At 51.0% G+C, this 24316-nt stretch overlaps 1 protein-coding gene across 3 annotated transcripts in view; it reads right to left on the bottom strand.

The window, feature by feature from the left end:
• The window catches only part of TBK1 (TANK binding kinase 1), a 517762-nt gene that overhangs the window by 111055 nt on the left and 382391 nt on the right, over nucleotides 1–24316 (bottom strand). The window lies entirely within an intron of this gene.

The raw sequence follows: 24316 nt of genomic DNA, 5'->3' as shown, positions 1-24316 counted from the left end.
TGAGGAATTTGGGGTTGCCTCTGGCTGGGTGGTAGACAATTGCCCTGTTCATGGGAGCCCCTGCGCTGGGTTTGGACCAGGTCCCAAGCAGGACATCAGTAAGTGCTTCACTGAAGGGGTGAAGTGGTTTGGAAGGGGACACTACCGGTTGAAGCACTTCCGTCAAGACATTAGTTTTGACTGCCACAGAGAACGAGCTAAGGTCCAGGACCTCTGGGTCCCTCCGCACCACCACTGCGAATGAAGCTCCCTCCTCCGTAGTCACGTAGGAGGAGAAAGCATCTGGAGAGATGTCCAGTCCGCTGGCTTCGCCCAGATCCTTACACCAGTCCAAGGAGTCATAAGGCTGGTATTCTTCAGGGTCCAGTGACGCCTCCCATTCTCAGAGTCCTATCCCATAGGAATGGGGCTCAGGCTCTGGCCTGGAAGCCATAGCTCCAGTCAGCGTCAGGCGACGCCCCTCTGCTCTGTGTCAGAGTCAGGGATGTAAATGGGATGGTGCTGCCGGGAGTGACGGCCTTGGGACCGGCACCGGGGAAGGTCGACATGGCACAACTGGCTCCAATCCAAATCCATCTGTGGATCCCTGGGGCCCGAATGACGCCGGAGCCACTGGAGTGGATCCAACAGTGGACCCTTCTGAACCTGCGCGGCCGAGGGAACGGGCCACCCACATGAGGTGCAGAGCCGCAGGAAACTCTCTCAACTGGGCGGGGAATGCTCAGGCACCCAGACACTCGGGGAGGCGAGGAGCTGGCCAGGCGCTGGATCAACTGCAGAGTTAGGCCTCGAGTGGCTCCCCCTCGTCTTGTCAGCAGACGGATGAGTCAAAGTCATAGCACAGTTCTTCTTGTGGTGGGGCTTACCCAAAACACCTGACGACTTTGAGTGCGACGAGCCGAACGACACAACCTACTGGTGTGCAGGGGTAGAGAGTGAGTAGTGAAGAGTAGTAGAGAGTGAGCAGTAGTTGTAGAGAGTGAGTAGTAGAGAGTAGTAGAGTGAATAGTAGAGTGAGTAGTAGAGAGTGAGTAGTATAGAGTATAGAGTAGTAGAGTGAGTAGTAGAGGTAGGTAGTAGAGAGTAGTAGAGAGTGAGTAGTAGAGAGTGAGTAGTAGAGAGCGAGTAGTAGAGAGCGAGTAGTAGAGAGCGAGTAGTAGAGAGTAGTAACTTGGTTACTATAAGTAACTTGGTTACTATAAGTCTTGTGGTGAGGAGCGCATGCACGCTCCAATGCAAGCCGAGACCTAAAAAAAAAAAAGAGTTGGGCCAGAACCTTACACGTTTATTGCCTGACCCTGCGCGAGGCTCATGCACTGTCAGACATGGGTCTGGGGAGGGGCGTCACTTAAAGCCACCCCCCCTCACTCTTCATAAATGCTGACCCGAAACATTGCACTATTCAAGCAGAATTGTTACTTTATGTGTTAAAAGTCAGCCCTTTTTAAATGCACCAGGCAAGTGTAGCGATCGGTTTAAAATGTCATTTCGACTCATTCACGAGGTCAGCTCTTCAATACGTGAATAAAATGCAGGGATTTGAATTAGTAAAATAAATGAAATGTTGTTTTCACCTTTTCACGCTCTTATCGCTTCTTAAGCTGCCCAATAGTGTCTCTTCTTCACACTACTCTCACGTCCCCCCAGGTCATACTAACTTCTCACACTCTCCACAGGGGCCACACTCTCGCAGTGCCTACCAGGGAAGTCCCCTCACACTGCCCATGCAGTGCAAGCTTCTGACAGTTCCCAGCAGTGGAATCAGCCTGGCTCAGGTGGGTGCCCTCCCTGTGCCCCGGCAATCCTTGGCCTCTCTGCTGACATTGCCAACAAAAGTACAGATGTACTTCTGTTGGCAAGAAGTAGAACAGCAAGCTAGGGTTGGACAGACGTTTTCATCCAGAGGGACCCCAGGCCAGCATCCAGACGGGCCACAAGCTTGGCATGAAGCCACTTGAAGCCTGCTTAAGGCGCCCCTCAGCCATATTACTTATGGTGGTCTTAAGGGGACATGGATGATTTCACAAGTTGTGTGCTGAATCGAATGATATTTGGGCTTCTCTGCGAGACTAGGGTGGTCACGGATACCCCTGAAGGCTGAAGTTTGGGGGTCAACGTTTCAGGCACAATGTCTTTTTGGGGACATCCTTAGACATACTTCTGTATCAGGTAGAATAAAGTGTCAGGTGTGTGAAGCCCAGGCTCACCAGCATTGGAGTCTATAGTGCACACCGTGGCCCCATGTCAGGTGTGGGACATCATCTTTAGTCCAGATCTTGGCTAACATCCATTTGCATTCTGGGACTTGTAGTTCTACAACAGAGTCAACAGTTGGCTTTCTATCGCCCACTGGCACCAGGAGCAGAGTTGAGCTTTCTCACACCCTCCTAATGCATCCTGGGACTTGAAGTTACAGTTGCGCATCACAGGTCTCTGTAGAATCAGAGCCCCCCCCATGGCAAAGCGCCCGTCTAGTGCTCCCTTACCCCCTCCTTGCCACCTTCCCCCGACTGGCCAGCGTTCAGCCTCCCCCATCCTTCCCAGAGCCTCCTCCACAGCTCCCTTCCCAGGAGGGGTCTTTTGTCTCTGCTGCCTGCCCGTTGTAATCCCCAGCACGCACAATGGCACCCCCTGGCTGTGGGGATTAACCTCCCAATGAGATCAGTGCTCTCCAACCACCCTTAATCGCCCCCTTTGAGGGTTCCAGGCGAGGAAGGAGCGGGGCCCAGGCGAGGAAGGGGCTGCAGGGAGAAATGAACGGAGGCAGGGGAGCTCTGGCTACTGGACCTACTGGCAGCAGGAAGCAGGACGCCATCCACAGGATGAGGTACCAGGGGGTCGCTTTGAAGAGGTGAGCCATGCTGGACGCGCAAGCTGCGAGAGACGGTGACACCCAAGATAAGCAGCTGCGTGCGCCACTGACACCCTGCCCGGCAGCAGGCTCCCGGAACAAGACTGGCAGCGCCTCGAGCTATCAGACACGCAGGTAAGTATTATTGCTGCCTCCACACAAAGTGTCACAGCCCTGCAGGGAACTAACTCCCAACACCGCAACCATCGAAGATGAGAACTCGCAGCAGCCCGGCAGGGAACTCTATATAGTGCCCCATTAAAAGTTCAGCAGACAAGTGCAGCCCCAGCCACCGTTACAAGTAACCCTAGTCTGTTACACAGCCCCTCTGAGCGGTAGCTAAGCCGAATTCGCCAAGCCGGAGGGACACAGAACACCCTGTAGAGCGGAAGATGGAGTACAATCACCTGAGGGATATAGCCCACGGGCAGGGCTTTAAGTGAGATGAAAAAACTGGGGGGAGTAAAGTTATACACAAATGTATTTCCGTAAAAAGAAAGCTGTCTCCGTTGCGCCCCACACAGCACTGGAGGGAGGGGGAGGAACAGCATAGATAGTGGGGTGGGGGTGGAGGAGGGTGGGGAGGGAGGGAAAGAGAAGACGTGCGTGATGGTACGTGCAAAAGCTTGCTGAACTCTCTTGTCTTTATAGGGCCATGTGTTTTGAACACATGGCCCCATAAAGATAAGAAAACGTTTGCGAAAAATGTGTTTTGAACACATGGCCCCATAAAGATAAGAAAACGTTTGTGACAAAAGGAAAGCAGGTGAGCCCGTCCAAGTGGGCCGTCCCAAAAACCCAAAGGGAGGCAACATACAAAGCTCTTTTCCAATGGCTGGCCATCGTTTAGCATAAACAGTGACGCCAGCCAATGGAAAAGAGGGGCGGGGCCTGAGTCCCCTTCTCATGAGTAACTTGGTTACTGTAAGTCTCGAGGCGAGGAGCGCATGCGCGCTCCAACGCCAGCCGAGATCTAAAAAGGGATGGGGGAATGCTTCAAATAATCTCCGCCACTGATAATTACTCCGGGCTTCCTTCTCAAGCATTGTTTTTTTGTTTTGTCCCACCATTCCATCTCATGGAGATTCCAGTCATATGCAAATCAGCCTTGGTTCTGCTCCAATTGGCCAGTCTGAACTGGCAGGCCAGGTCCCACTTAGGAACACTGTCCTGTCGATCTGCAGTCGTTCTTGATGGCATCTGCCATCAATGCAACATAAAATGATAAATCATTCAGTTCCAGCAACCTTCTTCTTTCCTGCTTGCTGACAAAAAAAGAGAGAGAAAGTTATGGTTGTTTGCAGGGGCACGGAGGAATTAAGAATCCTGGAAGAAAGGACAGAAGGCAGATGCCCCTTTGTGTTATCAAAGAAACGTGAGATTTGAATCCATTGATTACCAAATTTCTCCTGCAGAAGCCAAGTGTTATGTAAAAATAGTGGATAATGGAAATGGAGGCTAACATAATTCCCAGGCGCCTCTTGAAGCAACATACGGAGTTAGTTTGCCGATTCTGGAACTGTTGCACTACTGAGTGACTACATTGTAGGCGCTCCTTGGAAGGTCTGGCTTGGCAGTTCGGTCTGGACTGTTCCCATGAGGCACAGAGTTAAGACTGATTTGCATATAGCTGGGTCTGAACTGGGGTGACAAAGTGAGCTAAAGAATGATGATGGATTCAACCCAGATCTGTATTTGGGGGTGAGTGTCTGAAAAGTTTCAGCACTCCGTCAATCATCTCGTGTTTGACTGCAGTGGGAGCCTTGAGCTACCTGTGCACCAATCCTCTGGACTAACCTCAGAAAGGTAGAAACGGTCTGGCAGGGGTCAACAGGTTTAAAGAATGTGCCATGGCCGGCCTTTCCTTAAAGTGTTCGAAGGCAGGGTAAGTATTTTCACCAAGTGGGCGGGAGCCAAGGAAGGGAATATCCATAAGGTATACGTGTACATCAGCCAAAAAACCTGTGGAATCGCATCCCACACATGGCAACGGAGAACCACGCTAGTGTGGACTGCTCACCACGAGCACTTGATAGTTTCCAGGCCAGTACAAATGTATGTCATATGTAGCCACATGCTGACCTCCTTGAATTGTTTGAGCCAGGGAGGCCCTATATTCTTCCTGGACTGCCACCAAGACCTTCTTGGCCATGTCCCAAAGGGCGTGTGTGTAATGGTGCAATAGGCAAACCGCATTGTCTCACCACAAGGCTAGGCTGCCCAAACACCTAGGAGGTGGGCAATAGGGGGACATGGGGAAGGAGTTAGAATTCACCTTGCTGGTGGAATCTTGGACCACCAAACTCTCTGGAGCACGAAGCGGTGTCAGAAAATCAGGGTTGACCGGTGCAAGCCAGTGGCGTGTTTCAATCTGCCTGTTCAGAGGTGAGCATGAACAAAGCTTAGACTAAGTGCCCATCAGTTGGGGCTTTGTAGAATTTAAGTAAGAGCTCAGAGGAAATAGGTCCAAGTTGGAGAACATCCGAAAGGTAGCTGTAGTTCCAGAAACTCAGGATCCTAGATTCAGTCCTGGGACAGTTCTTGGAGTAAATACGTTTTAGTCACTGTTGTGATTTTTAAGCAATACCTTGCTATTTTAAAAGTTGACACTTAAAAGCTTTTTCTGATCAAATTACCAATTTTAACCTGTGGAAGGAAATTACTTAGCAGGTAAGTGGGGTTATGGTTACTTTTTCTAGGTCAGGGTTGGATCCTTGATCCAGCACTAGTGTACCACCTGTAAGCATTTGAGAAACTGCGTTTAAGTTATAGAGGCGATTTTTAAGGAATATTTATACGTTTGTAAAATCGACACTTAGAAGAAATTCCACAGAAAAACAGTCAATGGTTTCCTATGGGAGAAAATTGAGTTAGTGGTAAGTACGGGCGTAAGTACTTTTCAGGGTCAGTGCTGAGTACCAAGATCCAGCACTGGGATCTCTCCTAATAGCAGGTGAGTATTTCCGTTTTCGTTACTCGGTTGATTTTAGTTGAATATTTTAAAGTTTAGAAACTCCACACTTAGAATAAATTTCAAGAGAAACCAGTCAATGTTACCCTATGGAAGAAAAGTGAGTTATTGGCTTTTGGGTAAGTACTCAACTGGCAGAGTTAAGGTTCTGAGCATAGACTATGGGGTCTCCCAGGGTCAGGTAAGTACAGTTGTTACACCCTCAGCGGCACAGGGGCAGTCGGGTGCAGAGTGAGTTAGGCCCAATGTTATCCTATGGGAGGCAGGGGGCCCTTGGTTGGTGGCTGCTGACTAGCAGGCCACGCGGCTGAGGGAGCTGGGCTCCTGGTCACTTGCTCAGGGGAAATGGGGAAGTAGGTAGGAGTAGAAGTTGCACTGCCAGGGCCACTCGGGCGGCTGGGTGCAGGGTGCTTTTGAGCCTTCGGGCGCTCAATGGATTGCAAAGGAAAAGCTCAAGGACGAACAAAGGATGCAAGCTCGGGGACGAAGATTCTTCAGGTGTGACCACCACTTTGAGAGGTAAGTTGGGTAGTTGGAGGATAGGTAGGTACCCAGGAGTCGGGCACAGGGGGCCGCAGGATGCAGGGGTGCTTTTTGCTGTTGGGAAATCTTACCCTCTGTTGATCGCGGTTGGGGGGGGGGGGGGTCCCTGGTTCTGAGGCTGAAGGCATCGTCAGGAGCTTCGAGGTGGGTCCTTGGGTGCCGGATTCAGGGTCACAGTTGCCGGGGGGGGGAGGGGGGGGGGGGACGTCCTCGGGGTCTTTGTCCACTCCAGCACAGGCCAGACTTGGCGGGTGCAGAGTGTGCAGGGTTCGCGGTTCCAGGCTGATGCCAGGGGATAGATACTGGCTTTGAGCAGAGCCACTGCTCGTGGGAGTCCCAGGTGCTCAGAGTCACAAGGTAGCCAGGTACTCCGGGGTTTGTGAGGTTGCTGCCGGGATTGAGCAGGTGCGAGGGTCGACAGGCCGGTAGGGTTGGGGCAAAAGCAGTTGGTGCCTTCCTCTTCTTAGCTGGCAGGTCTTCTTTCTTCTTGGTCTTCTTTGCGGTCTTGGAATCTGGAATCGAAGGAAGGTTCAAGGTGCCCCTAATGACTAAATTTAGGGGTGTTACAGGTAGGTAAAGGGCAGGGACCACTGGGTCCCTGCCCTGGGGTGGGTACACCCCCTATCCTGCCACTCTCCTGTGGGAGGGGGGCAGTGGCCTAGTCCTGATTGGGCAGGGCTCCCCATCTTCAACATGGTGAGAGCCCGGGAGCGTGCTTCACCTCGGCTCCCACACCTGAGGGCTGGGTTTGGCAGAGGCTGGCACACCCCCTGTCCTTCCTTGGGGTTTCCGGCCAGTCTTCCCGCCAGAGTGGGGGTTGAGAACCGGTAAGGGCCAGTTGCTGGGTACAGCAAGTGGCCTGGAGAAGCTCACAAAGGCGGCATGCCTTTGAAGCTTCCCCTGCCCATCCTGGGGGAGGAGACCTAGCACCTCGCCCAGGATGTTGCAGGCCCAGGAGAGCGGATGGCTCTCTACCCAGGGGTCCAGTAACATGTCTGCTGGGTGGCAGCCTAGGCAGCCTCTCAGACCAGACGTGGATTGTAGGTTAGGTTCAGGGGGCATCTCTAAGATGCCCTCTGTCGTGCTTTGTACATTAAATCTGGCACTGGCATCAGTGCGGGTTTAATGTGCTGAGGAGTTTGATACCAAACTCCTCAGTCTTCAGTGAAGCCATCATGGTGCTGTGGAGTTTGTGTTGACGATCTCCCAGCACCATATATTCTTAAATGGCAGCACTGCACTTACAGTGCCCAGGAATGGACCTGGGTACTGTAGGGGCACAGGGCTCACGCTCCTGTGCCCACACCACTGGCATAGGGCACCCAGCTAGAGGGGTGGCTGATGTAAGGCAGGGCAGTGTATGTGTGGGCATGGTACACAGGGATGTGTGCCATGTCAACTCTCTGTTTTGTCCTGTACCCAGACACTCAGCCTGCAAGGGCAGTGTGTTTGTGTTAGGGTACAGGGCGTCTAAGGGTGGCACAATAGGTGCTGCAGCCCTTAGAGGCCTTCCCTGGTCACAAGGCCCTGGGTACCTAGGGTACCTTTTACCAGGGGCTGACATGTGGCTAGGGTTTGCCAATTTGGGGTTTTAGGTTAGGATCATAGGCCCTGGGCACCTGATTGGCAGGAGCCCAGGGCACACTCAGTCAAAGTACATTCAGCAAAAATTGGGGGCATACTATGCAAGAAAGATGGCACTTTCTCACATAAGTGTACTGCACTGTGGGAGTTGATGTTTTCAAGTCAAGTCACATGATTAAAAAAACTTTTGAAATTGCACGCCAAAGCGCATGTCAGTGTCTTCTTCCTCCTGTGAACAAGGCTATACAGCCGAAACGTTGGGAAAAGGGAAGTTGGCGTCGCTGGACTGTGCAGGAGCTTGAGTGGCAGTATTGGGCATCATAACGTTGTTTTGCATGGCAAGTGTTGTTGTGGGATGTTCCGTGCCCATTTTCAATGAGGCCGTCCTGAAGGGTCTTGGGCTCCAGAAACGGAAAACTGCTTTTTGGATATCAATTGAGGAGCCTGACTCACTCAGGCTCCCAACCTATGGAGGATATGCAAATGAGCAAAAATGGGTTGCGTGTGGAAGGGTTTCAAGCAGGATGATTCCTGCGAAGATCGTGCTGCAACAGATGGTTTCTGCTGGTCGCACGCAGAATGGAAACACTGCAGCTTTTTCCTCTGACTGCTTTATATAATTTTAACCACTTGAACATCAGTGCAGACACCGAATATATATATATATATTGGATTAGAATCAGAATCAAAAAGATTACTGAACTTCTAAGGACTGCTCCGTAGAAGTGGCAGTATTTTGCCAGAGTCAGGATATACAGGTACCAGGTGCACTGGAGCGGAGTCGGAGCACGATGCCGGTTGGAGTTGAGACTGATTTAGGTTGGGATGGGACATCGGAAGAGGCACAGACTTATTGTGCCCCTCTTGTTCTCATGTTTCATGGGTGGGTGGGGTCCTTTTGGTGTGGGGGCGCGGGGTTACCTGGTTGGGGGCTTGGCATGCCCCACACTGAGACAAATACTCCTACTTTATGGTTGTGTCGGGTGGGGGGTGGCCGGATTCTAGGGGAACGTAGTTTTAGGCAGTTAATGTGTTTATGTTATATGCAGACAGACCACTCTGGTTTCGATCTCCTCATTGCTTTCCTCTTCACTTCAAGAGATAATGGTGCTAGGTGATGCAACCCCTTACTGTGGTCTCATGAAATGTCAGGGGCCTCCTAAACAAAGTGAAACGAGGTGCTGTTTTACGCCAGGCTAAGTGGTATGGGGCTGATATTCTACTTTTGCAGGAAACACACCTCTTGGGTACTAAAGTCCCATGTCTAGCCCGCATTTGCTTTCATCATGTTAATCATACGGGATTCACCTGAGGTTCCCAGGGGGTGGCCATCTTAATACATCGCATGGTCCAGTGTCAGCATGTAACATACAAGACAGATCACGGGGGTCGATTCCTCTTCGACACGGGCACACTGTATGCGGAACGGGTTACCATAGGCAGCATCTACGCCCCTCCCCCGCTAGGGACTGCCTTCATTGAAGAGATCTCAGGAGTCTGGGGGGATTTGCCTGAGGGCTTGACTCTGCTGGGGGGTGACTGGAACGATACCATGGGACTGGCAGTGCAGTACTGACACCACACCATTACAGGGCCCCACAAAATTGAGTACAATGGTTTTCACCCTGGGTTGGGCTGACGTTTGGCAAGAATACCATCCCGCAGAATATAGCTATACATACCTGTCCATGGGTCACAGTCTCGTCCCCGATGACTAGCGCGCATTAATGTTAGGATCCACTGGTAGGGCCCGCATCAGCAGCAGTTGGGTGGGTGGGGTTAGAATCTGATAGGAATAAATGCAGAGGCTATAATAGGACATGGACCGGGCTTTGCTATGAGGAGATCGTTATGATCACATGAATCACGGTCTTACCACGCCGCCCGGCCCCCGGGATGTGGGCTAAACGGCTGTGTGCATTGCTATACCGAGGGGTGTGATCTGAGATTATACGCGGGTACCGGTTGCCCTAATGGATGTTTTGTTTATAATGCTGCAATAAAAATATGTTTAAAAAAAAAAAAAAAGGTTACAGTCTCGTCTGGATTATTTCTTCACCCCTCGCATATTCCTTCATAGATTCTCACAAGTAACACATCTGCCCCGTGGGCTATCTGATCATTCTACGGTCACTCTACAATTCCATACATGCTCCCGCTAACCCCCCTTTCGCTGGCGCATGTCTCCCTGGCATCTCCGGTGCCCAGAGTACAAGGATATGCTCCGCACGGCGATCACCACATACCTGGACGAAAATGGCCCCTCTGCCCCATTCTGGTGTACCCTATGGGAGGCCCTCAAGCCGACTGTTTGGGGTACTGAAATCAGCTATCGTACCAAAAAAAAACTGCGCAAGGCGGGAGCAGCTGGAGGCATTAGAGTCGGGCCAGACGGCACTGGCTTCGCAGCTTAACCTAGACCCTAGCCCTATAATACGGCCCAACCTGCTTCAGGTGCAACAAAAACTGCAGCAATATCTCATGGGGGATGCCAAGGAGATTTGGGAGGCGTCACAACATCGGGTATATCAATGGCGCGACAAGTCAAGCAGAATGCTTCACCAGCTCCGCCAGGCTGACGACTCTCCGGCGATTTTCCCCACTATTCGCGGCGCAAATGGGTCTTTATGTACGTCACCGGAGGGAGTTGCCAAGGAATTTGAGCAACACTTCACAACTCTCTATGCATGACGCAAACAGATCTCAGCCGATCTAATTGCAGAATTCCTCATGGACATTCGGCCGCGGAAGCTCCCCGTTCATCTGCGTGAGCAACTGAAGGCCCGAATTGCGGTAGAACTGTCGGGTGCCCTCAATGCGATACACCCCAGGCGCGCCCCTGGTCCTAATGGAATTTCTATGGAATTCCGAAGGCCGAATGTGCACCTCTTATGCCCCCATTTATTGGCGGCAATCCAGAAGGCCAAAGGACAATTTTGCCCCGGGATTGGTGGCACGCGGAAACAGTGCTGTTTCTCAAGCCAGGCCGCCCTCTGGATGATCCCTCCTCTTATCGTCCCATCTCCCTCATCAACTTCGAACCCAAACTGCTAGGGAAAGTCCTCGCCGAACGCCTACGGGCATGTGTCTCAGATCGGATACATCCCGACCGGTCGGGCTTCATGCCCCACAGAGCAACTGCCACAATATCCGGAGGGTAGATAATGCCATGGCAGCGGCCCCAACGCTCGGTCGTCCGGCAAAGCTTTCGACGCGCTGAGTTGGGTGTACCTCTTCCAATTGCTCAAAGCGATCAATTTCAGGCCGTGCTTCATCGCGTATGTGTGCCTGCTCTACAGCGACTTAACGGCGTCAGTGCGCATCGCCTGGCATCGCTCCCACCCCTTCCCTATCCAAAGGGGCACTCGACAGGGCTGCCCCCTGTCCCCACTATTGTTCGCCCTCGCAGTGGAGCCCTTGGCGGCATGGGTCAGAAGCGACCCGGTGCTCTGTGGTTTTGAATGGTCTCAGTGGAGATCGGACCATATCGCGCTAAACGCGGACCTCCTCTTTTTAATAACTGACCCATGGTACTCGGGCCCCATATACTGGAAATCCTCAGGGTGCTTGGGGAAACTACTGGCTTACACACGAACCCCGCCAAATCCGTGCTGTTTCCGGTGTGCGGTCAACAAGGTCGTGATAATTGGGCCTCGCAACTATCCCAGGCGACGGATGGTTTTAAATACCTCTGCATTTTTGTGTCCCCATGCCCCTAAGTCTCCTGGTCACATAATATAACCCCATTGCTAATCAGTCTTAATGGTGAAACGGCAATATGGTCCTCTCTTCCTTTGTCCTTATATGGGCGTTCGGCCATCTTTAAAGATGGTGTCGCTACCCCGGATCTTGTATCGCCTCCAAAACTTTCCTTGGCCTATTCCACGCTCCTGGTTTGCACAGGTTGACGCAATACAAAACAAATTCCTATGGAACGGTGGCACAGTTAGGGTTGCTCTCCGCACATGTGCGCAATCTGCATACTGTGGGGGAATCGCAGCAGCGGACATCCACTCATACGATGTGGCGTCCCATATACTTGTTGTAAATGAATGGTGGTATAACTCCCCCACAGACCCGGCATACGTGTTCGAGCATGCAGCAATGGAACAGGCTCCACTTCTCCACCTCCTATATAGCGCCACGCGCCTAGATTTTATGCCCCAGCCGGTAAAGTTGTGATACAGCTGTGGCGGGCCAAAGTCCGACAGATGGGCTGGCATGGGAAGTTCACCCAGAAAGCCCCTCTATGGCAGGGTACGTATCTCCGCCCGGTGGCTGCCTTGACAGGGTTCCGGGGATGGGACCTTGCGGGGATTTCGACCCTCGGTGATGTAATACGGGATACTACACTGAAATCCTTTCAGCAACTACAGGCGGAATACGACCTACATAAAATACAACTTTATAAATTCCTCCAATTTCGGCATGTACTCAATCCCTTGATTCACGCACTAGAGACCCTCCCAGAGTTCCACTCTCTAGAAGGCTGTCTACTGATGGGCAACCTCGGCCTCCACAAGATCAGGCAAATATATCAGACCATAACTACCCACACACCGACAACACTTGACAAGACGCGACTTGCCTGGCAAGCCGACATTCCAGACTTGACAGATGACGACTGGGCCGAAGCCATCGCTAGCCCTTGGGGTCCGGCGGTCTCCACACGTTACCGCCGGATACAGTTTAAATACCTGCATTGTACTTACTATACTCGGACCAGACTGTGTCGGATGGGCGTTATCCAGTCCCCTACATGTTTGCGGTGTGACTGGCAGGAGTGTACATTCTTACATACAGTATGAAGTTGCACGGCATTGCAACCCTTTTGGCGTAGAATTCGGTCATGGTTAAATGAGGTGCTATCGTGGGTGCTTCCGCTAGACCCACGACTCTTCCTCTTACATTGCACGGACGACATTGGGGGGAATAGGTATAAGCAACACTTACTGTTTTCTGGCTCTCACTATCGCCAAGCGGGACATTGCTGAATTATGGAAAGCGTCATCCCCCGACCCTAGGCAAATGGAAGACCGAACTAGATAGATGTATGGGGGCCGATATAGCTATATTTTAAGCTCGGGGATGCCCTGCAAAACACCGAAAATTTGGACTCTATGGGCGACGTATCGAGCTTCCCCCCCGCCACCAGCGGACCCCTGAGTGCCGCCCCATATTCTCAAATGCACCTTGACTGGACTTTTCTGATACAGTGGGTTTCTGAATCCCTATGCCAATCTGCCATGTTTTCTTATTTTGAGATCGAGCACTGTCTGCATTATGTTTCTGTTGTACCACCTGCATGTTTGGCAGGTGTTGGTAAATGCTGGAAATATTGGTATATTCGTGCGGTTAATTATTTTCCTTCTACAGGATATTGTAGGGCCATGGCCTGTCCTCCAGATGATTAACCCAATAAAATGTGTTGTTAATAAAAAATAAAGTAAGGTAGAATTGAGTAGGCAATATGTAATGAACAGTCAAAGAAGTGTTCTAGAAATTAAACTCTGTTCGTCCAAATTGACACCACCAAAACACACAAAGATGAGAAATACTGTCAAAAGTATGCCTTTCTTAAAACAGAATCATTCATGATTGTTTGTGAAGGTGGGAAGCTAGACTGAATGTACTGAAAAATATTCAGAAATGTTCTGCATGTATAAAATGCTAGTACTTCAGATAAGGAAATAAACTGTAGCATTTAGCCACCCCTCAATTTGGGGACTTTTCGGCATCAAGCAGTAGCTGCAATACATCATTCTGATCATAATGTTTAATTCAACTAAATGAGCTTAATGACTATTGTTGCTGTGTCTTCCAGGTTGGGAGGATCACTGCAATTTGGGTAGTGAGGTAAAGAGGTGCAGTGTGGTGTACTGCCATCACGCCTTTGGTTAGCTGGGGTTGCTAGTGCATAGCTCTACTAGGCCCAAAGACACCCTAGGCAGGGCATAGCGTGCTCTCTGTGCTTTGCACAAGGCCTTGACGTACTGGTCTACTCAACCCCCACCTCAAGCTGTAATTTGGACTGAGGACCACTCTGATCTAACAAGATGTTTGATTCGGGCCATCGATCAGATAGCGCCAGTGAAAACACAGCAAATCAAGGGCTCTGGGAAAGCTCCCTGGTTTACTCCGCTCTTAAGGGAAACCAAAACCAAGCTAAGGAGATTAGAAAGGCTGTGGAGGAAATCCAAGCAGGATACTGATAGGGATACCTATAAGGCCTTTCTCCACCAATATAAAAAACTTATGATTCAAGCTAAAGCGGACTATCTTGAGTCGCGCCTAAGCAAGGCCACTAATATCCAGAAAGAAACCTTTAAAATCTTGGCTGAGCTGAGTAAGAAGCCGGATAATGTTAAGCCCCCTTTTGATTGTAATACCTTCCAGACCTATTTCCTGGAGAAGGTGAAGATCATTGTCCAGGAGATAGAGAATATGGCGGCAACAGGGACTGCAATTGCCTTAACATCTAATAAGGCGAGCGACTGTTCTCTTACAATGTTCCCACAGATGGATACATTAATCTTGGAACAACTGATGTGTAAAATTAAATCTGGCTCTCCAGCTGATCCTTGTCCACCTGAGATCTTTCGCATTGCGCGTCCCTTATTGGAGGAATACATCATCTCTATCCTTAATAGATCGCTAGACATGGGATACCTGCCGAGTGAACTTAAGGAGGCGCGGGTAAGACCCTTATTGAAAAAGCTGGGGTCAGATCCCGCTGTGTTGAAGAACTACAGACCCATCTCCCAGCTGCCCTTTCTCTCAAAAATCCTTGAGCAACATGTTCTTCAGTCCCTGTCCTGCTATCTGGAATCTCACCATCTACTCCACGATAGACAGGCAGGTTTTCGAGCACATCACAGCACCGAGTTGGTGATGCTCTCGGTGCTGGACGAACTAAGAGGTAGGGCTGACTGTAAGAAAGCGAGCGCCCTGATTTTATTAGATCTATCAGCGGCGTTCGATACTGTCAGCCACACCCTGCTCTTGGACAGATTGAAGAGCTTTGGGATTAAGGGCTCGGCGCTGCAGTGGTTGGAATCCTTCCTTACAGGCAGGACTCAAAGGATACAACTGGGGGATGAAACATCTGAGGTCGGGGTTTTAGAGTGTGGAGTACCGCAGGGGTCGGCCCTGTCCCCTCTTCTATTCAACCTATACCTGCAACCCCTGATCGCTGCGCTGGCTGCGATGGACTGTAAAGTCTTCAACTATGCGGACGATACGCAGTTGCTGCTAAGTATAAATGACACCTCGGCCGCACAACTCCAATCCCAGAACATCCTGAGGTTCACGGTACGATGGATGACAGATAACCTTTTAAAAGTCAATCCTGACAAAACTGAGATCTTGGTTATACCATCCACCCTCTCACCTTGGAGTGACCTCTACTGGCCCATGGAGTTGGGCTCGGCCCCAAAACCAAGCCTGGCTGTAAAAAGCTTGGGGATTCGGTTGGACGCTGACCTATCGATGGCGCCTCAGATCGCGTCGGTGGTAGGCAGCTGTACTAATATCATCCGGCAACTGCGGAAGTTATCCCCTATCCTTTCAGAGCCCATGATGCGCTCAATGGTAACTGCCACTATCATTTCCAGAATTGACTATGGGAATGCCCTCTATCTTGGCCTACCGAAAACCCTTACTAATAGGCTTCAGATTCTAATGAATGATGCTGCCCGACTGATTTTTAGACTCCCTAGGAGGTCTAGAGCCACTCCTCTACTACAAAACCTACATTGGCTTCCAATAAAAGAGAGAGTGGAATTCAAGAGTCTGTGTATAGCCCATAAGGTCATCTACGGTAAGGCTCCGGCCTATATCAAGGAGCGCCTACAACTGTACTGCCCGACGAGATCACTTCGGTCCTCGGACCTGCAGTTGTTGACTTGCTCTCGGTACAGGCTAGTGACGAAGGGAGGCAGAGCCTTCTCGGTATTGGTTCCCCAGCTGTGGAACAACTTGCCTGGAGGGCTACGTGAGGAAGGAAACCTCTTAAAATTTCGAAAGAGCCTGAAAACGCTACTGTTCAGGAGAAGCCTGAGCATGGCTTAATCCAATGCGATCTTTTGTTCTGACCTGTTGTGTTATTGTCCTATTCCATCTTTCCGGGCGCTTAGAGGCCTGCAGGTGATTAGGCGCGGTATAAAATTAAAATAACAATAACAATAACAACTGACAGAGTAATTCAGCCAGTGGCGAAGGCTCTGTCTGGTAGGAAATAATGCCATATTGCTGCCTAGACTGGCTCCAGTCTTGTGCACTCCACCGAGGTAGGATTACACTGTGTGCCCTTGCCCAGGAACACTGAGATCACAGCAGCAGGTGACTGATGGTCAGTGGGTCCCGACATTCTGCGCCCACTAGTGCCAAGAGAAGTCCTTAGTCAATCCAGACTTAGAAGCCACTGAGAGACAGAGTGGTGCCTGTGGCACAAGCAGGGCACACGTGGGAATGCAATGATACTGTACTGAGTAGGCCATAACATTCAGCAATCAAGGCAGCAGCCGAAAGGGAAATACTGCCTACTGGCACACATGCAGGTGTTATGGCACATGGACCACAATCCGAACAACTGTGACCCTGCTGAAAAGCAAACACAGGTCCAATGAAAGAATATCACCATTGCCACAAGGCCCAAAGCAGTGACAGGGCACCCATATAATAAGTCATGTGATGAGATTCATCCATTATTCCTTGATGAAGCGAGAGAAGTCCAATTGGTCGCACACTGCTCTACCTACCAGCGTGTTACCTCAAAGAATTGTGGTCCCTGAAGTCAGCGTCGGCGGGTACGCCTCTGCCCAAGTCATGAGTGCAAGTAAGTGTAGCGTTAGCCATCCCTGGACACGTGTTCCGAGGTAGTTGCCTCTCGTCAGCAGGGAGAAGGTGAGTGTGTAGGGTTGCTGTGTAGGCTGCTAAAATAAGTGTTCTCAGGTAAAGTACCTCTCGTAGCGCGCAGGTGCGTAACCATGAGCTCGTCAGCTCCACCGGCTCAAGGAGCCTGAATATTAACAGAAGTCCAATTGGTCGCACACTGCTCTACCTACCAGCGTGTTACCTCAAAGAATTGTGGTCCCTGAAGTCAGCGTCGGCGGGTACGCCTCTGCCCAAGTCATGAGTGCAAGTAAGTGTAGCGTTAGCCATCCCTGGACACGTGTTTCGAGGTAGTTGCCTCTCGTCAGCAGGGAGTAGGTGAGTGTGTAGGGTTGCTGTGTAGGCTGCTAAAATAAGTGTTCTCAGGTAAAGTACCTCTCGTAGCGCGCAGGTGCGGAACCATGAGCTCGTCAGCTCCACCGGCTCAGGGAGCCTGAATATTAACAGAAGTCCAATTGGTCGCACACTGCTCTACCTACCAGCGTGTTACCTCAAAGAATTGTGGTCCCTGAAGTCAGCGTCGGCAGGTACGCCTCTGCCCAAGTCATGAGTGCAAGTAAGTGTAGCGTTAGCCATCCCTGGACACGTGTTTCGAGGTAGTTGCCTCTCGTCAGCAGGGAGTAGGTGAGTGTGTAGGGTTGCTGTGTAGGCTGCTAAAATAAGTGTTCTCAGGTAAAGTACCTCTCGTAGCGCGCACGTGCGTAACCATGAGCTCGTCAGCTCCACCGGCTCAAGGAGCCTGAATATTAACAGAAGTCCAATTGGTCGCACACTGCTCTACCTACCAGCGTGTTACCTCAAAGAATTATGGTCCCTGAAGTCAGCGTCGGCGGGTACGCCTCTGCCCAAGTCATGAGTGCAAGTAAGTGTAGCGTTAGCCATCCCTGGACACGTGTTTCGAGGTAGTTGCCTCTCGTCAGCAGGGAGTAGGTGAGTGTGTAGGGTTACTGTGTAGGCTGCTAAAATAAGTGTTCTCAGGTAAAGTACCTCTCGTAGCGCGCAGGTGCGTAACCATGAGCTCGTCAGCTCCACCGGCTCAAGGAGCCTGAATATTAACAGAAGTCCAATTGGTCGCACACTGCTCTACCTACTAGCGTGTTACCTCAAAGAATTGTGGTCCCTGAAGTCAGCGTCGGCGGGTACGCCTCTGCCCAAGTCATGAGTGCAAGTAAGTGTAGCGTTAGCCATCCCTGGACACGTGTTTCGAGGTAGTTGCCTCTCGTCAGCAGGGAGTAGGTGAGTGTGTAGGGTTGCTGTGTAGGCTGCTAAAATAAGTGTTCTCAGGTAAAGTACCTCTCGTAGCGCGCAGGTGCGTAACCATGAGCTCGTCAGCTCCACCGGCTCAAGGAGCCTGAATATTAACAGAAGTCCAATTGGTCGCACACTGCTCTACCTACCAGCGTGTTACCTCAAAGAATTGTGGTCCCTGAAGTCAGCGTCGGCGGGTACGCCTCTGCCCAAGTCATGAGTGCAAGTAAGTGTAGCGTTAGCCATCCCTGGACACGTGTTTCGAGGTAGTTGCCTCTCGTCAGCAGGGAGTAGGTGAGTGTGTAGGGTTGCTGTGTAGGCTGCTAAAATAAGTGTTCTCAGGTAAAGTACCTCTCGTAGCGCGCAGGTGCGTAACCATGAGCTCGTCAGCTCCACCGGCTCAAGGAGCCTGAATATTAACAGAAGTCCAATTGGTCGCACACTGCTCTACCTACCAGCGTGTTACCTCAAAGAATTGTGGTCCCTGAAGTCAGCGTCGACGGGTACGCCTCTGCCCAAGTCATGAGTACAAGTAAGTGTAGCGTTAGCCATCCCTGGACGCTAATGCGACAAATACTTATTCATACACTTCGTAGCATAGGCGTACTCGCCGTCGCTACTACATCGTCCACAGTTCCTTGGGGCAACTTGCTGGTGTGACGAGCAGTGTGCGGCCATTTATACCGGATACATTACGGCTCTCCTGAGCCAGCGGACTGACGAGTCTTTGACCAGCACCTGCGCGCCTTGAAAGGTACTTTACCTGTTTTTAATTGCTGGCAGTCCACGCGGCACCCCTCTACACTTACCTACTCCCTGCTGACGAGAGGCAACTACCTCGAAACACGTGTCCAGGGATGGCTAATGCGACACATACTTATTCATACACTTCGTAGCATAGGCGTACTCGCCGTCGCTACTACATCGTCCACAGTTCCTTGGGGCAACTTGCTGGTGTGACGAGCAGTGTGCGGCCATTTATACCTGATACATTACGGCTCTCCTGAGCCAGCGGACTGACGAGTCTTTGACCAGCACCTGCGCGCCTTGAAAGGTACTTTACCTGTTTTTAATTGCTGGCAGTCCACGCGGCACCCCTCTACACTTACCTACTCCCTGCTGACGAGAGGCAACTACCTCGAAACACGTGTCCAGGGATGGCTAATGCGACACATACTTATTCATACACTTCGTAGCATAGGCGTACTCGCCGTCGCTACTACATCGTCCACAGTTCCTTGGGGCAACTTGCTGGTGTGACGAGCAGTGTGCGGCCATTTATACCTGATACATTACGGCTCTCCTGAGCCAGCGGACTGACGAGTCTTTGACCAGCACCTGCGCGCCTTGAAAGGTACTTTACCTGTTTTTAACTGCTGGCAGTCCACGCGGCACCCCTCTACACTTACCTACTCCCTGCTGACGAGAGGCAACTACCTCGAAACACGTGTCCAGGGATGGCTAATGCGACACATACTTATTCATACACTTCGTAGCATAGGCGTACTCGCCGTCGCTACTACATCGTCCACAGTTCCTTGGGGCAACTTGCTGGTGTGACGAGCAGTGTGCGGCCATTTATACCTGATACATTACGGCTCTCCTGAGCCAGCGGACAGACGAGTCTTTGACCAGCACCTGCGCGCCTTAAAAGGTACTTTACCTGTTTTTAATTGCTGGCAGTCCACGCGGCACCCCTCTACACTTACCTACTCCCTGCTGACGAGAGGCAACTACCTCGAAACACGTGTCCAGGGATGGCTAATGCGACACATACTTATTCATACACTTAGTAGCATAGGCGTACTCGCCGTCGCTACTACATCGTCCACAGTTCCTTGGGGCAACTTGCTGGTGTGACGAGCAGTGTGCGGCCATTTATACCTGATACATTACGGCTCTCCTGAGCCAGCGGACTGACGAGTCTTTGACCAGCACCTGCGCGCCTTGAAAGGTACTTTACCTGTTTTTAATTGCTGGCAGTCCACGCGGCACCCCTCTACACTTACCTACTCCCTGCTGACGAGAGGCAACTACCTCGAAACACGTGTCCAGGGATGGCTAATGCGACACATACTTATTCATACACTTCGTAGCATAGGCGTACTCGCCGTCGCTACTACATCGTCCACAGTTCCTTGGGGCAACTTGCTGGTGTGACGAGCAGTGTGCGGCCATTTATACCTGATACATTACGGCTCTCCTGAGCCAGCGGACTGACGAGTCTTTGACCAGCACCTGCGCGCCTTGAAAGGTACTTTACCTGTTTTTAATTGCTGGCAGTCCACGCGGCACCCCTCTACACTTACCTACTCCCTGCTGACGAGAGGCAACTACCTCGAAACACGTGTCCAGGGATGGCTAATGCGACACATACTTATTCATACACTTCGTAGCATAGGCGTACTCGCCGTCGCTACTACATCGTCCACAGTTCCTTGGGGCAACTTGCTGGTGTGACGAGCAGTGTGCGGCCATTTATACCTGATACATTACGGCTCTCCTGAGCCAGCGGACTGACGAGTCTTTGACCAGCACCTGCGCGCCTTGAAAGGTACTTTACCTGTTTTTAATTGCTGGCAGTCCACGCGGCACCCCTCTACACTTACCTACTCCCTGCTGACGAGAGGCAACTACCTCGAAACACGTGTCCAGGGATGGCTAATGCGACACATACTTATTCATACACTTCGTAGCATAGGCGTACTCGCCGTCGCTACTACATCGTCCACAGTTCCTTGGGGCAACTTGCTGGTGTGACGAGCAGTGTGCGGCCATTTATACCTGATACATTACGGCTCTCCTGAGCCAGCGGACTGACGAGTCTTTGACCAGCACCTGCGCGCCTTGAAAGGTACTTTACCTGTTTTTAATTGCTGGCAGTCCACGCGGCACCCCTCTACACTTACCTACTCCCTGCTGACGAGAGGCAACTACCTCGAAACACGTGTCCAGGGATGGCTAATGCGACACATACTTATTCATACACTTCGTAGCATAGGCGTACTCGCCGTCGCTACTACATCGTCCACAGTTCCTTGGGGCAACTTGCTGGTGTGACGAGCAGTGTGCGGCCATTTATACCTGATACATTACGGCTCTCCTGAGCCAGCGGACTGACGAGTCTTTGACCAGCACCTGCGCGCCTTGAAAGGTACTTTACCTGTTTTTAATTGCTGGCAGTCCACGCGGCACCCCTCTACATTTACCTACTCCCTGCTGACGAGAGGCAACTACCTCGAAACACGTGTCCAGGGATGGCTAATGCGACACATACTTATTCATACACTTCGTAGCATAGGCGTACTCGCCGTCGCTACTACATCGTCCACAGTTCCTTGGGGCAACTTGCTGGTGTGACGAGCAGTGTGCGGCCATTTATACCTGATACATTACGGCTCTCCTGAGCCAGCGGACTGACGAGTCTTTGACCAGCACCTGCGCGCCTTGAAAGGTACTTTACCTGTTTTTAATTGCTGGCAGTCCACGCGGCACCCCTCTACACTTACCTACTCCCTGCTGACGAGAGGCAACTACCTCGAAACACGTGTCCAGGGATGGCTAATGCGACACATACTTATTCATACACTTCGTAGCATAGGCGTACTCGCCGTCGCTACTACATCGTCCACAGTTCCTTGGGGCAACTTGCTGGTGTGACGAGCAGTGTGCGGCCATTTATACCGGATACATTACGGCTCTCCTGAGCCAGCGGACTGACGAGTCTTTGACCAGCACCTGCGCGCCTTGAAAGGTACTTTACCTGTTTTTAATTGCTGGCAGTCCACGCGGCACCCCTCTACACTTACCTACTCCCTGCTGACGAGAGGCAACTACCTCGAAACACGTGTCCAGGGATGGCTAATGCGACACATACTTATTCATACACTTCGTACCATAGGCGTACTCGCCGTCGCTACTACATCGTCCACAGTTCCTTGGGGCAACTTGCTGGTGTGACGAGCAGTGTGCGGCCATTTATACCTGATACATTACGGCTCTCCTGAGCCAGCGGACTGACGAGTCTTTGACCAGCACCTGCGCGCCTTGAAAGGTACTTTACCTGTTTTTAATTGCTGGCAGTCCACGCGGCACCCCTCTACACTTACCTACTCCCTGCTGACGAGAGGCAACTACCTCGAAACACGTGTCCAGGGATGGCTAATGCGACACATACTTATTCATACACTTCGTAGCATAGGCGTACTCGCCGTCGCTACTACATCGTCCACAGTTCCTTGGGGCAACTTGCTGGTGTGACGAGCAGTGTGCGGCCATTTATACCTGATACATTACGGCTCTCCTGAGCCAGCGGACTGACGAGTCTTTGACCAGCACCTGCGCGCCTTGAAAGGTACTTTACCTGTTTTTAATTGCTGGCAGTCCACGCGGCACCCCTCTACACTTACCTACTCCCTGCTGACGAGAGGCAACTACCTCGAAACACGTGTCCAGGGATGGCTAATGCGACACATACTTATTCATACACTTCGTAGCATAGGCGTACTCGCCGTCGCTACTACATCGTCCACAGTTCCTTGGGGCAACTTGCTGGTGTGACGAGCAGTGTGCGGCCATTTATACCTGATACATTACGGCTCTCCTGAGCCAGCGGACTGACGAGTCTTTGACCAGCACCTGCGCGCCTTGAAAGGTACTTTACCTGTTTTTAATTGCTGGCAGTCCACGCGGCACCCCTCTACACTTACCTACTCCCTGCTGACGAGAGGCAACTACCTCGAAACACGTGTCCAGGGATGGCTAATGCGACACATACTTATTCATACACTTCGTAGCATAGGCGTACTCGCCGTCGCTACTACATCGTCCACAGTTCCTTGGGGCAACTTGCTGGTGTGACGAGCAGTGTGCGGCCATTTATACCTGATACATTACGGCTCTCCTGAGCCAGCGGACTGACGAGTCTTTGACCAGCACCTGCGCGCCTTGAAAGGTACTTTACCTGTTTTTAATTGCTGGCAGTCCACGCGGCACCCCTCTACACTTACCTACTCCCTGCTGACGAGAGGCAACTACCTCGAAACACGTGTCCAGGGATGGCTAATGTGACACATACTTATTCATACACTTCGTAGCATAGGCGTACTCGCCGTCGCTACTACATCGTCCACAGTTCCTTGGGGCAACTTGCTGGTGTGACGAGCAGTGTGCGGCCATTTATACCTGATTCCTTGATGAAGCTGTGACATTCCATAATGCTCCCTTGCCCCACTCAGGAATGGCATATTTAATGGAAGTGACATGGTGATGTTGGATGACGTGATCTGTGTCCTGCACATCTGCACTTTGGTGAGACATGATCAGGACTTCTGCCTTTGAATAAAATGGCAAGAGTCCCGATACCAAGAAGTAAGTGTCAATGCCAACTATGGGCACAATGTAAGCACTGATTATACTCAGCTGCAGTCAGGATTTCCAAGGCAAACAATTGAAAGAGAGCCTGGTACTACTCGAAACAACTGCAAAATGAATAATTAAGTCCCCCATCTAACCAACAAGTTCGTTTTTCTGGACCAACTGAAGAAGAGTGGGATTATTGATTCTGGCTTGGACCTAAAGATTGAAAGCTATAGTTATCAGGGTCTAAGAGGTGTCAGTAGAAAGACAAGTTCAAAGAGACTTCTGAGGTAGAACCTTGCATGCTCCTCGGTACTGTAGGAGGTAGGAGGAGAGCTGAGCTATCCTTATGCGCTCTGCCTGCCATGAACCTGTGCATACATTTACTGGTCACAGATCTGCACCTTGCAACACAGGGCCTGGTGTGCCCTCACCTGGTAATATTGGGTTTAGCAACATTGTGCCACTTGTGATTGGGTAAGAAGCATCCACCTCAACATACTTTCTCCACTAATCTTGTAACAAGTGCCCGAGATGGGGGACTGACTAATTTAGGGAATTTCTGCTGCCTAAGAGAGAGCCACTGTGAGTGCTAAACTACTCTATACATACAATGAATCTACCCATACTGCCCAGAAACATCCATTCCTGTAAAAGGTGATCAGCAGCCACAACTTAAACAAAGCCCTTGGCTATGTATACAAGAAAGAAATAAAACATGGACCACTAGTTCCTCAGCTCTAAAGGCTTTGGTGACATCCATACATCAGTGCTATCATCCACTTGCTTTGTGATCTTTCTGGAACCAAGCAGTCTAAACCCACATTATAAGGGATTGATCAGCCCAACATTCACAAATGTTAAACTAT

The sequence above is a fragment of the Triturus cristatus genome, chromosome 4_1 (genome assembly GCF_964204655.1).
Source record: "Triturus cristatus chromosome 4_1, aTriCri1.1, whole genome shotgun sequence".
In the NCBI taxonomy this organism is placed as follows: Eukaryota; Metazoa; Chordata; class Amphibia; order Caudata; family Salamandridae; genus Triturus; species Triturus cristatus.
This window is presented reverse-complemented; position numbering and strand designations above follow the sequence as displayed.